The sequence below is a fragment of the Lactuca serriola genome, chromosome 7, assembly GCF_051521515.1.
Source record: "Lactuca serriola cultivar US96UC23 chromosome 7, Lser_US96UC23_V15, whole genome shotgun sequence".
NCBI classification, from domain to species: domain Eukaryota; kingdom Viridiplantae; phylum Streptophyta; class Magnoliopsida; order Asterales; family Asteraceae; genus Lactuca; species Lactuca serriola.
In genome coordinates, this window is record NC_136414.1 from 49,269,928 (window position 1) to 49,283,661 (window position 13,734).

Consider the following 13,734-nt stretch of genomic DNA (forward strand, 5'->3'; position numbering starts at 1 on the left):
GAATTTTTGTTTCAAAAAAACAAACAACACCTAAATCATTTTATGGTTAGTTAAAATATTATAAAAACTATCACCAATATATTTTCGTAAGGGAGGAGGGAGTCATTTCCCTCCCAACCTACTGAACCCACTGTCACGTCAGTTTTTATCTCTCTTTTTTTCTTCATCTTTTCCATCTACAACACACAAAAATCCTATCTTTCTTAACCCACTCAAGTAAAAAAAAATACAAAACAATTAAGGTACAAGTCTTAAAATATATGATACAAGAGAAAATGAGAGAGAGAAAGTAGAGAGAGAGGATGAACTGAGTTAGTGAAACCAATTACACAAGGAAGTTGTATTTTGGAGGCATCGGCGGTAACTCTATTGTTAATTAAGATTTTACCTTGATTGTTTTGTATTTTGTTTTAACTGAATGAGTTGAGTGGGTTGAAAAAGATTGACTTTCCGTGTGTTGTGGGCTGGAAAAGATGAAGAAAATTGAAAGAGAAAAACTGATGTGGTAGTGGGTTCAGTGGGTTGGGAGGAAATGACTCCTTCCTCCCTAAGTCATAACAATCCAATTTATTTAAAATTTTTACCATATTTATTATAATAGTTTACAAAGATAAAAACTAGAAAAATAAATGTAATATTAAAGTTTTGATATTTAATTGGTAACTTCTAAATGAATATTTTATAAAATCTGTAACAGAGTCAAGAGGGAATGGGTATAAAATAACATTTATATACTATGACTTTTTACATTTAATAATTTTATTTTTGGAATGTATTAATCTATTAGGTGAGATAGTGATGTATAGAGTTTTATAATTACAATTTACAAAGGAAAGATAAACATTAAAGACAAAACTGCAAATTTGGTCCTTGTGGTTTTCAAAAACCTTTGGATGGGGTCCAAAAGGTTTTCAAATTGCATCGAAGGTCCAAAATCAAGGTTTTTCTGGATTTTTAGTCCAAAAAAACTTAAAAAGACGATTATGCCATTTTATTTTCTTTTTTGTATTTTTTATAATTATTCTAATGTTGTTTTAATTAAAAAATAAAGAAAAAAAAATATCCCCCACCCCACCCACTGTTCTCTCTCTCTCTCTCTCTCTCTCTCTCTCTCTCTCTCTCTCTCTCTCTCTTCGTCTTCTCAAATCTCATGGACTTCATCTTTGATATCCCCAAAATTATGAATAAAAGCCAAAATCAAGCAATAGAAAGAAATTGAAAACCAAACACACAAACACACACATTCTAACGCAAAGCACCAACATCGATTGGAAACAATCTCATCAATAGGATTGAGTCCACATCAACTTGTAGGTTTGCTTAAACAAAAATGGAGATTCACAGTGAGTCTCTTGTCTGGATCGGACGAAGCAAATAAGAGGGGGAAGGCAATCACCTTCAAATTAGAGTGGTGGCCGGATAGACAGGGTCGAAGGAAGCAGCATTCGGAGGTGGTGATGGTTCACATCAATTATAGCAACGAGGTGGTGGTCGGTGATGGGTGGCTAGCGATAGCAGCTCCGCTGCCTCGTTCCCTTTGCGTCTGGCAGCACACGACGGGGAAGACGAGGGAGGAGGGGAGAGTTTGGTGGTGGTCAAAAATTGTGGTGGTAGGAGGGTAATGATGACCACAAGCAGTGGCGGCCGTGGGTGGCAGAGGTTGCTCTGGAAGCCTCCTACTGTTGTGTCCAGGTTTCTGCTTGACGAGAATGACAAGAGGCGTATATAGGAAGATGACATGGGTCGGAGTAGGGTAGGAGATACAAAGGAGGGGGTGTTTGGGTTGCTGTCTTGGTGTTCGGAAAAACGGTTCCACCTCCGGTGGATTTTCTTGGTCGTGAATGAAGAAGGAGGGGTCGTATAAGATGCAAACCAGAGGCGGAAGAGAGAGAGAGAGAGAGAGAGAGAGAGAGAGAGAGGGAGAGATTTTAGATTTTTTTTTAATTATTTAAATACCAAAATAAATAAAGAAAATAGAAAAATAAAATGAAAAAGGTAAAATCGTCTTTTCAAGTGTATTAGGACCTAAAAACCCAAAAAAAAAACCTTGATTTTGAATCTTCGATGCAAGTTGGAAACTTTTTGTACTCCATCCAAAGGTTTTTAAACCATAAGGAGTATATTTGTAGTTTTCTCAACATTAAAATTAATTGTAAGTGACGTGCTTTTTAGAAAAATTAATAACCGTAATAAAATTATTTATCAACAAAAAAATAATTTTCGGAAGTCAAAAAACTTTTTTCGTCGTCTAACAATGATTTATAAAAATACTCTTTACATTAAGTATCATAACTAAACCAATATATTTGTCGTCTGACATGGAAAAAAAAAACTAATCGTCGAAAGAAAACTATCAGCTTTAAGGAACAATCATGCTTCGCCGCATCGCCGGTACGGTACTAGTGTGTGTTTGTGTGTGTCTCTCTCTCTCTCTCTCTCTCTCTCTCTCTATATATATATATATATATATATATATATATATATATATATATATATATATATATATATATATAGACACACACACACTAGACTGCAAATTTGGTCTCAGTTGTTATAAAAAAAATATGGATAGAATCCAAAATCTTCTCAGCTTGCACCATTAGTCAAAAATCAATTTTTTTTTTGTGGTTTTGGTCCTTAGAAAAGTTGAAATGAATTTTTTGCCCTTTTATTTTTATTTTTGCATTTATTTACTCTTCTTTTAACATTTAAAAAAAAGAAAAAGAAAAAGAAAGTGGCCCACCCACACTACCTGTACCCTCCTCTCTCTCTCTCTCTCTCTCTCTCTTCCCATTTATTCTGTTTTTTCTCCCATAAATCCCCAATCTAAAACATTATACCCCATCAAACTCCTTCACTTCACCACTTCTGCACCTAATCACAAACCAAAACACCCTAAAACCATAAGCAACAAGAAAAGCCAAAATTCCAGCACCGACCCATTTCGTTGTCCCCAAGGGATGTATAGGTTGTAGATGAGGGAGGAGTCGGTGGTGTTTTCCAAAGAGTAGATAACATAAGTGATCGGTCGGAAAGAATATAGATCAAATGGCGACTAATCAGAGCTCGCAACTAGTAGGTATGTAGAGGACGAAAACGAAGATTGTTTGTACTTTAGGACCTCCATCTCGATCGGTTCCAATGGGTGAGAAGTTGTTGACAAAAAAATCTAATTTTTCTTTTTTGGGCTTTTTGATTATGTTCATAAGAAGTAGTGCTTGCTTCAACTCTGATCTCAGGCGAAGAAATCCCATTTTTACCTGATTAGTTTTGGTGTTTCATCTTCAATTTGGGGATTCTTGAGGAATCAATGCTCTTTAGTTGGTTGTTGTTGTTTGGGTAACCAACAACGGGATACTGGATGGGGGAAATGGAAGCGTCAGAGACATGAATCGGTTAGGGTATGGGAATCAGTTTGTTTACTTCTTCCCCATTTGTTTGATCGATCTCATAGTTTTTTTGTGCTTCATATCTCAGAGAACGGTTGCTACCATTTTTTGGCAAGGATGTCTAGCTTCGAAAAGGTTACAAGTTGTTTTCTGGTATTAATGGTTTAGATTAACCTCCCACAACTGCATGATATTCTGGTGTAGTCATTGATCATATTAAATGTGTAGGGAGTTTGTAGATCCGAGAGAGGGAGAGAGAGAGAGAGAGAGAGATAGGGGAGGGTGGGTTTTTTTTGAGTTGCACTTGGTTTTTTAGTTGCAAGTATCTGTATCTACAAGTGAAGCGTTTTTTTATTTTGTGTTTTGATATTTGATCAGCTGTTGTGAAGAACATGATGAGCAGATGCGAATTTTACAAGTTAAAGTGCTTAACAAAGAGAAAGAAAAGGAATGGAGAAATTAATAACGGTGGTGGGAAGGTGAAAGGGGGAGAGAGTCAAAGAGAGGAAGAAAGTCAAAAAGAGATGGAGGGGATTACGTGTGTACAATGCGATCATCCCGAGCTCTTCCCCTTCAATCCGGAAGTACCTGAAACAGAAACTAAAAACCATAATCACGAAGCTTAGTGAGTTCCCCAAAACAACACATACCATACATATCAAACATATAATGGGCCATGCCCCACACCCATCAGGCCCCGCCCGTCATCGAGCCCTGCTTAGAACAAATCTGTCAATAGCATGAGATGGGTCCCACCTCATCACATTCATAAGGCCTCGCCTTGCATCTGGTACCGCTCGAAATTCATATAGACACATAAACACATGCAATAATCACAAAGATAAATAACATATAATACACTCATCAGGCCCCGCCTAGCATCGGACCCCGTCCGGTATATATATCACATAACATACATGCAAGAGTCACATAGACAACTAGCATCCTAATCATAATAAACCATGGGCTAGAATTGGTCCCTTCGACCCGCCAAGCATAGTGAGGAAACTCACCTCAAGCTGTTGAATATCTCAGATAAAAGCTCGGACTGGTGATCTAGAAAATCCCTTCATTAAATAATCAATAAAATCCCAATTAATAATTAGGACACAAACCATAAATAGGAATCTATTTCATTTGTCCAAATCCTAGGGTAAAATACCAATTTACCCTTTCCTTACTTGGCCTAATAACTGAGGCCCAAGCCCAATGGCACTAAAGCTGAGTAATGGACCAATAAGGCCTAAAACACAACATTGCGTCTCACTTCGTGACCAATCCTTTGTCATGTCATTAGAGTCACCCTTTCCGAGCCCAAAGACTCATTTCTGACTCAGACAACTAAATAATGGATGGGTTTCGCCTGCTCACTTCGTGAGACCTCATGTCTCGTGTCGTGAGAAAGGTCTGGAGCCAAAACCAATGTTTTAATGTTCTTAATCCATTCGCCCTCAATTCTAACCCTTTTCGAAGCTTAAGGGGACCTTACTGGTCTATAAAAATGCATGCTTTATGGACATGCATGCACCATACAGTGTCCCTCCATCCTTTTAGGGCTAAAGTAGAAGTATGGGCTCATATTCACATGCAAGCCTCATATAATACACCAACTTGTAGATCTGAATGATATAAGACTCAAAATCTCATTTGAATCCATAAAGTTGCTAACTCTATGGATCTTCTTCACTCCAACAAGCTACAACTAAAAGAAATGGGACCAAAATCCTAGATCTAACCATCAAATGAGATAAGGTTTGAGTCTTGGAACTTGCAAAGGGTCCAACAAGGGAAGAGTTGATGGTAAGAGAGATTCTTTTCAACATCCTCCATAAACTATACTTCTTCTTCTTCTTTCTTCTCCTTTAAGTATGATAAGAATGAAACTTATAAGATTGATAGATTCAAACAGGTAGAGAAATCAAACACCAAGAATGAAGAACAAAGTTGTGTTGAATGATCAAAAGCACTGCCTTAGAAGAGCTCGATTAAGAACTGCTACTGTAAATGCAGAGTAGGGTTACAAGATCATTATCAAAACACGGTGCATGCATGCACTATATATACTATAACCCTAGCACATTAATATCGGGTGGACAGGCCCAACCTGTTTAAAAAGATTAAATAAAACAATACAATAATTATGGACATAACACCAAAGCAATCCCAACAATCTCCCATTTGTGTCAATAAGGATGGCAAATTCTTCATTGTTATTGCTGCTTTTTCACTTTGAACAGCTTTGGCATTATTCCCAACATGGACTTGCGAACCACGACATACCAATTGATCATGTCCAAATAGCACTTCTTGTCCGCAACACTGTTCACTTTATTCCGACTTACGAAATCCATGATGTATTCGAGACAAGAAGAGGAGTACAGATGTTTGTCTGGCAAGTAGAAGTAGGCTCTATGAAAGTTCGCATCTGGATTCTCTCTTATCTGAATTGAGATACTCCAATCCTTCTTTCGTATCCTCCCTAACTTCATCATATCAAGATCCTTCGGAGGCTCTTCGGGGAGAACAATGGGTTTCTTGTGCAGAACAATGACAATCTCCACATCCATCTTTGCAATCTCTTGGATGTAGCAGACCAAAATTTTCTTTAGATGTGCAATGATAGGCTCGAACTTCTGTTGATCCTTCATCAGTAGAAGTAATAGAGAAATCCAATCAAATGGGTTGAGGCAGGGAAAATCTACGAGAGTAAATTCGTGAGTTGAATTCACTGCCCCACGAGCAACCTTGAAACAAGCATTGTTGAAGCTCTCAGTTTTAATTGGTCAATGCACCTTAACAGTTGTAATCTTCTTTGAGCTTCACGTTTCGTACTATGGACGCATGTGCTTCAAAGAAAAAGAACATAGAGCCTGATCAGCAGCTTTATCAACTGGAGAAGCATTCACAATCATGTCAAAACTACGAAAGAGAAAAGCCTTTAGAGTAATAGGTGAATTGAGCTGTAAATCCAAAGAATTCTCCATTTCAAAAGATCCAACAGGCTCCAGCCAATAAACATTTGGATTTTCAACAGCTTCTTTAAAAATTCGCTCAAGTGTCCACAGAGGAAAGATAGTCTTCTAAGCTTTCAATTTTCCTCAGCTTCACGGGCAAGCCTTGCTTTCTCTTCAACTTCTCTGATTATACGATAATTTTCATCGATTTCAGCTTCATGAGCCTTCCTTCATTTTAATTCATACTCATTAGGTTCTTCCTCTTCACTGTCATCGATAATTATCTCTTTGCCTCTTGAACTCGAAGCTGAATTAACCTTCAGTTCGTTTATTTTGGGCTTTTGTTCTTAATGATCATCACCACCAGCTGATTGGTTAACACTTTCGGTTGTCATTTTCTGTGCCTCTTTCGTTGCTTCTCCCCCTTGTTTTTGAACGGAAGATTCGAAACACCCTAATTCCTAACTAACATGGAGAAGATTGGCTATAATTTCTATGTGAGATGTTGACGAATGGAAAAGGTGAGGAGAGAGTTGCGAGTCTTTATCAGATTGTGCAACTCAGCATTCACATCAGCAACATAGCTATGAATTACAGCGTTCTCTAACTTGAGATCAACAATCTGGTTGTTGGCATTTGTTAATTTGACAAAAAGAACCTTTACAGGCTAAGTTTTCACAGCAAGCTCATCCATAATCTTATTTTCATGAGCTTGATCAACCTGAAGCTTGTCGATTTTTGAAGAGATGGAAGTGTGAAACTCTGCATTATCTGATTGAATGGTTGTGAGAACCTTCTCAAGAGCATCCTTTTCAATGTGAAGAGAAGTTCCAAGATTGGAAATCACCTGATTTGCCTTTGCGGTGTTTGACTCAAAGGATGTCTGGAAAGTACCCATAAAAGCTTGAGCATCAGTAATTAGTTTTGCGACTTTTTCGGTCGTATCCTTGCAAGTTTGTGCAAAATCAGCAACAACTTTGTTGGTCAGAGAAAGGTTCGAAGCATGCTCATTCATAAGCGTTTCCAAGAAGGCTATGACAGAAGCCTGGGAGTATTCGTCGCTTGACGAGGCTTTGGAGGACTCGATTAAGGAATCCAACTTGGAGTTCAGTTCCGGCAACTGTTTTGCAATCATTGGAGCATCATCTTCATCACTCTCCGATTGGACGTTGAAAGGAATAAAATGAAAATCCTCAAATGCATCCCGGTCACCACCAAATACCATGTCTGGGATCATCTTGACGTAGTGGTGAGATGGGAGTGGACTCAGTGCCAACAGAAATACCAAAAGCCCTTACCCTCATATCAGATATGTTGGTAGTAACTGGTGGCGAACTTGAGATTGTTGTTGTAGTTGTTGAAGAGTCCTTGAATAGTAGATTAGTGACAGTAGTGGTAATATGTGGTTGCGAGACACCAACAAATACAGGTGGGCAAGGAGCGATGGTGATATGAGTTGTAGATGAAGGAGGAAGAGAAGGTGGAGCAAAATACTAGACAAATTCATCTGTAGTTGGAACATAAGTTGGCATAGTGAAGGTTACCTCGGGATTCATAGTGATAGCCTTCGAAACCATAGGATGCAAAGTCACAGCCGTATATTTATGTTCGTGCTGGACTCACTCTGGACTGCAAATGTCCGAGATGGTGTTGGACTATGAATCCTCCTCAACACTTGGAGTGGGAGTCCTTGGCCTGCAAGCAACTTGCTTAATTGTCTTCTTCTTTGGAGCTTGAACAGGTTCGAAGGGTCCAGCCTTCGTCTTTCGCTTGCCCCCTTTCATAGGCTTATCAACCTTCGCTAGAATCTGTCGCATTTCAGAGGTCATTGGATGAGAACCAGAAGTTGGTAGACTACGATAGGCTTGAATAACAACACTCGTAGTTGGGACATTATGAAGCATCGTCTCTGGGATTAATCCGATGAAGGAAAATCATGAAGTATCTGACAAGATAATGTTTGTGTTGTGGAAAACCTGAATGTTAGCATACTCGAACCCTCTATCATTGGAATGCTGAGACGATCGATAGCCCTCTGAACAACGATTGTCCAAAAACATGCACATGATATCTCATTGTGACGTGTTGAAGAAAGTGTACTTTGGACAAGTTGAGCCCAAAGCACAGTCCCGTAGTCGAGATTAACTCCGGAGTAAACACCATACATGATTGTCATGAACATCTTACTGGCATAGTCGGATCCTGTTACCCTTTCAGAAAAGCTTTTGAAAATAGGGTAAACAACCCATTCCATATTGGTGGTAAGTTAGGCTTCTTGAAGTTGGAGACAACGACAAGGGTATCACGATATCTCGTATTGTAGAACATCTCTAGATTTGCAGAGTTGGAGATGGATTCTGGATCAACTAAGTCACGAACTTAAGGAAGCCCCAGCAGACTACAAAATCTGGACTTAGTGATGTGGGTTTTCTGGTTATCGATTTCAAAGGTAATCTTCTCTTCCTCCTTTAGATAGCTAGCAATCGAGTACGCCTTGGACAGATGAACCGAGAGTACGTTCTCAGTTTTCATCAACGTAATAACCAATGGAGAATCGCGCAGGCATTCAATTAGTGGTTGGAGAAAGGCTTCGTACTTGGATGGCTCAAGGTCCAAGGTGAGATTCTGGTTAGCCTTGATGTTGAGCAATGATAATTGTGCCATTTGTTCAGCGATTGAAGGGGTTTCAGATGAGGCTGCCATTATTGCTTGGTGAAGAAGAAGATGAACAGGAGAGAGAGAAATCGTCGGGAGAATTTCGAGTGCTTTTGAAAGTGGTAAAGAAATAATGAAGCAACAAAATCTTTTTATACCATTTGATAAGTGAGAGAAATTCAGTGGTTGGTTATACCAAGTCACTAAAAAGTCGCCTAAAAAGACATGAGTGACAACTGTGATGTCTGGAGGCGTGTGTCAGGCAGTGTGACATCAAGCGTCGTTTTAAACTTCACGCGCCTAAATTCAAATCTTATCCATTAAGTATGGCCATTTTAGTTGCCGACTTTCGCAATTGATCACCATTTACTGTACTCCGAACCTAAAGGTAACCATTAGGACAACAAACCATATTTTTGAAAATCACTAGGATATTTGTGCCAGAGTGTGCCAAAGATAAAGAAATAAAACAAGTTCTATAAGGGATTTTAGTGGTGTCATTAAAGACATAAAGCAGATAGATCCTGGGCAACGATCTCTTCCTTCGCAGTCAAGAGAGACTTTGAAGTGCTTTTGTGGTGTCCCATTGAATTACGATCATCTGTTTGTGGAGAAACAGTGAAAGGCTTCTTTTAATAAGGCGAAGAAGATGGCTTCATCCTCAACTATGTCCGAAAGTCAATATAATTTCGAACGTTCGTATGAAGTACTTGTCTGACCAGCGTAGCCATAAGAACAAGTATGCTTTGGAAATTTTTTGAGTGGTTGGATAATATAGAAATTTTAAGAAAAAATAAAAACTGGATCTTATGGAAAGAAAAATCCTAGGTTTAGAACATTTCATTAAGATCTTACAAAAATAAAAAGATATTTCAAGGTACGAACCACAAAAGTGGAGTTTCGTCAATTCCATGGTGATTAATGTAGAACATTTAAATTGTTCACCATCAATGTGTAAATATGTGTTGGATTTTGGGTTTCACTCAATTCATGGTTATAACAAATTTTAGATCATAAACATATAAATTGTGCAACCATAAACCTCAGTGGTAATTTCTGAGAGTCTCAAGGTTTACAAGTGTGGAAACGAATGTGATAGAGAAAGATGGGAGAGTGTTCTGAAGAGAAATGTACCTCTTCTATATGAAAGTGACGAAGTAGCCAACTCTTAACTCAATGTGAGAAGAGTAAGGTAACTCAATGACTTATGTGAATTTCAGCCTGATTGGGAAGAAATGATTGGTATTATTAATTCACTAAGGCTTCAACATAGAGTCTCAGAGGCTTCGGACTACATGCAGCAGCATGCTTCTAGGGACACTTAACTAGTGTAATGATTAGAAATTCAATACCTTCCCCATCATTCGTAATTGAGAGTATCATGATATGATTTATCAGTCCTGCTCAATTATCTATTATTTTGATGTTATATAAACAAATAAAAATTGAAAAGAACAAAATTGAAAATATTTTTGGAATTTTAATTTTTCTGAAAAAGAAATAAAACATAAATAAAATATTTTTGGCTTTTGAATTTTTTGAAAGTAATAAAAACATAAAAATTAAACAAGTAAAAACACAGGAAATATACAAAAGTATACAAGAAGTTCTAAACCTCCGAATCAACAGTGGACTACGAGCCACTACGAGCGTTCGCGGATGAACAATAGACTATGAATAAATGCGAGCTTTTGCGGATGAGCAGTAGACTACGAATTACTATGAATGTTCGCACCAATTCATAGTCCAATAAATACTTTCCTAGTACGAAGGTGGTTTCGAAACTGATTCAACTTCAATCATTCCTAAGCCTTGAAGAATGTGATTAAAGGTGTGTTCTGGTAAGGCTTTGGTAAAGATGTCGGCCAGTTGATCAGCAGATCTAACAAAGTGTATCTCAACATTTCCATCTTCCAGGTGATCTTTAATAAAGTGATACCTTGGTGCGATATGTTTGGTCTTGGAGTGCTACACTGGGTTGTGACAGATATTAATGGTGCTTTCCGAATCACAGTATAAGGGTATTATTTTCATGTTTATGCCATAGTCCCTTAATTGACTTTGAATCCATATTACATGCGAGGTACAGGAGGCAGCTGCAATATATTCAGCTTCGACATTCGATAGTGAGATGCAAGTCTGTTTCCTTAATTGCCAACTGATGAGTTTGCCGTCAATAAATTGATATCCTCCTGTTGAACTTTTGCGATCAAGACCACAACCTCCGAGATCAGCATCAGAGAATTCTTGCGTAAAGAACCCCAAACTAGATGGGTACCAAATTCTAAGCGAGGATGTTCATTTTACATACCTAAAGATGTTCTTCACAACGGTTTTGTAGGGTTCGTGAGGATTTGGATGAAACCTAGCACAATAGCAAACAGAGAACATAATATATGGATGACTAGCAGTTAAATACATTAATGACCCTATCATTTGATGATAGAGTGTCATATCCGCTGCTGGTTTGTCCAAAGACGGTGTTAGCTTTGTTCTGAATGCCATTGGAACCATCACCTTCGAATCTCCTACCATTCGAAACTTTGCAAGTAAGGTCTTCGTATAAGCCTCCTGGTTGATAAAGATTCCTTTCTGACTCCGTCTTATATTCAAACCAAGGAAAAAGTTAATTGGACCCATTGAGCTCATCTCAAACTTAGTTTCCATTAACTTTCAGAACTCATCAGTTAATTTAGGATTAGTAGATCTGAAAATGATGTCATCAACATAGATTTGGATGATCATCAAATGTTCACCATCTTTCTTGCGAAAGAAGGTTGGGTCGACCGAGCCTTGAGAGTCTCATACCAGACTCGTAGAGCTTGCTTTAGACCATAGACTGCTTTGTCAAGAATGTAATAATGGTTTATATATTTTTCACTTATGAATCCAAGTGGTTGTTCCACATACACTATTTCTTCTAATTCCCTGTTCAAAAAGGCACACTTAACGTCCATTTGATAGACTTCGAAGTTCTTATGTGCTGCATATGCCAGAAAGATGTGAACTGACACCATCCTTGCTACTGGTGTGAAAGTTCCTTCGTAGTCAATCCGTTCTTCATGGAAATAGCCTTTTATGACTAACCATGCCTTGTTTCAGATTACATTGCCCTCTTTGTTGAGCTTATTTCTGAACATCCATTTAAGGCCAACGACGGAAGCATCCTTCGGAGTTGGAATAAGCCTCCAAACCTTGTTTCGTTCAAACTCATTGAGCTCCTCCTGCATTGCTTGCACTCAATCAGAATGATCAAGAGCAATCTTAACATTTTTGGGCTTAATCTTGGAGATAAATGAATTGAACATGCAAAATTCCATTTTGGAGAATAATGCAGTTCGATTCGCCTTTTTTGTGCTCTCGTAAGAACTTCTGCAGAGGCTTCTCCGATTACTTGTGTTTTAGGATGATCCTTGGTCCATTTGGTTAGTGAAGGATAGTTTGGATCATAAGATGGATCCAGTTCAACATTTATTTCTTCAAATTCAGATTGAGCATCCGAACCATCATTCATATTTTCACTCTCCCCCTCGAATGATGGATTTGGCTCTTCATTCGGAGTTGAATCCTCCCGTGGAATGGTGGTTCTAAGCTGATGTCAGGGGCTTCGTTCTCCCCTAAACATGTGTATGAGATGAAGAGGTTGAAGTGAAAACCTCCCCTGCGATGGAGCATTTGCAGGTTGGGGTCGAGACGGAATTTCAGAGGCTTTCAGAGTGGGAGGCTCGTGTTCAATATCTTTGGCAACGTCGTCAATAATCTTTTTTAGTTAATCCTCCATGTTATCTGATGCTTTGGATTTTGAGGAGATCGCTTTGTCTGGTTCGTCAAAGAGTTTCATGAATTCCTCATAGTGGCTAGAATGAGGAATTGTCATCGGATTTTTCAAGGGAAAATTTTCATCTGATTGAGAGTCAATCTCCTGATACTTCTTGAGATAAGTGTCATCAAAAGTGACATAGTAGGTTTCTTCGATTCTTCTTGTTCTCTTGTTTAGAACCCGATATTCCTTCGACATTATAGAATACCCTAAGAAAATTCCTTTGTCAGCTTTCTCATCAAATTTGTTCCTTTGTTCTTTAGAATTAAACATGAAGCACGTGGAACCAAAGACATGGTGTCACACCCCAAAACCGGAATGGCGGAAACATTCTGGGGTGGATGACGTCATGTCAAGTATCACAACATATGCAGTATAGTAATCAAAGTACAACAACCATTGCATTAATAGTAATAGTTTTACATAAGTTACATTTAATAGTGACATCAAGTAATACAGAAACTAGTATAGATGCAGCTCGGTTCTAGGCTGGCTTCACAAATGCTCTCGGGTGTACCTGTCTATTGTTGACCTGAGAATACAAGTTATTTTGAAAACGAGTATCAACATTCTTTTACATGCTGGTGAGTTCATAAGCATTTAGTGTCGTTTGTGTAAGTAAGCCTTTTATTCAAAATAACCTTATAAAAGTAGTAGTTTAGAATCTACGGTGTATTAGTGTCCCTTCCAGAAAATCCTATATTTTATATTAAAAACAGTCTTCTACCAAGACTCGGTAGTGTTATGTTTTAAAGAGAAATTTTGCCTGAAATACTATCATTACCCAAAATACAATATTTGACTTTAAAGAAAGTAGAAGAATATCACTAGTAAAAACATTAGGGAAAATAACATATGCCTCAGCAGAAAATACTACTGACTAAGGCAAAAGAAATCATAGACTCTAGGAGAGTAT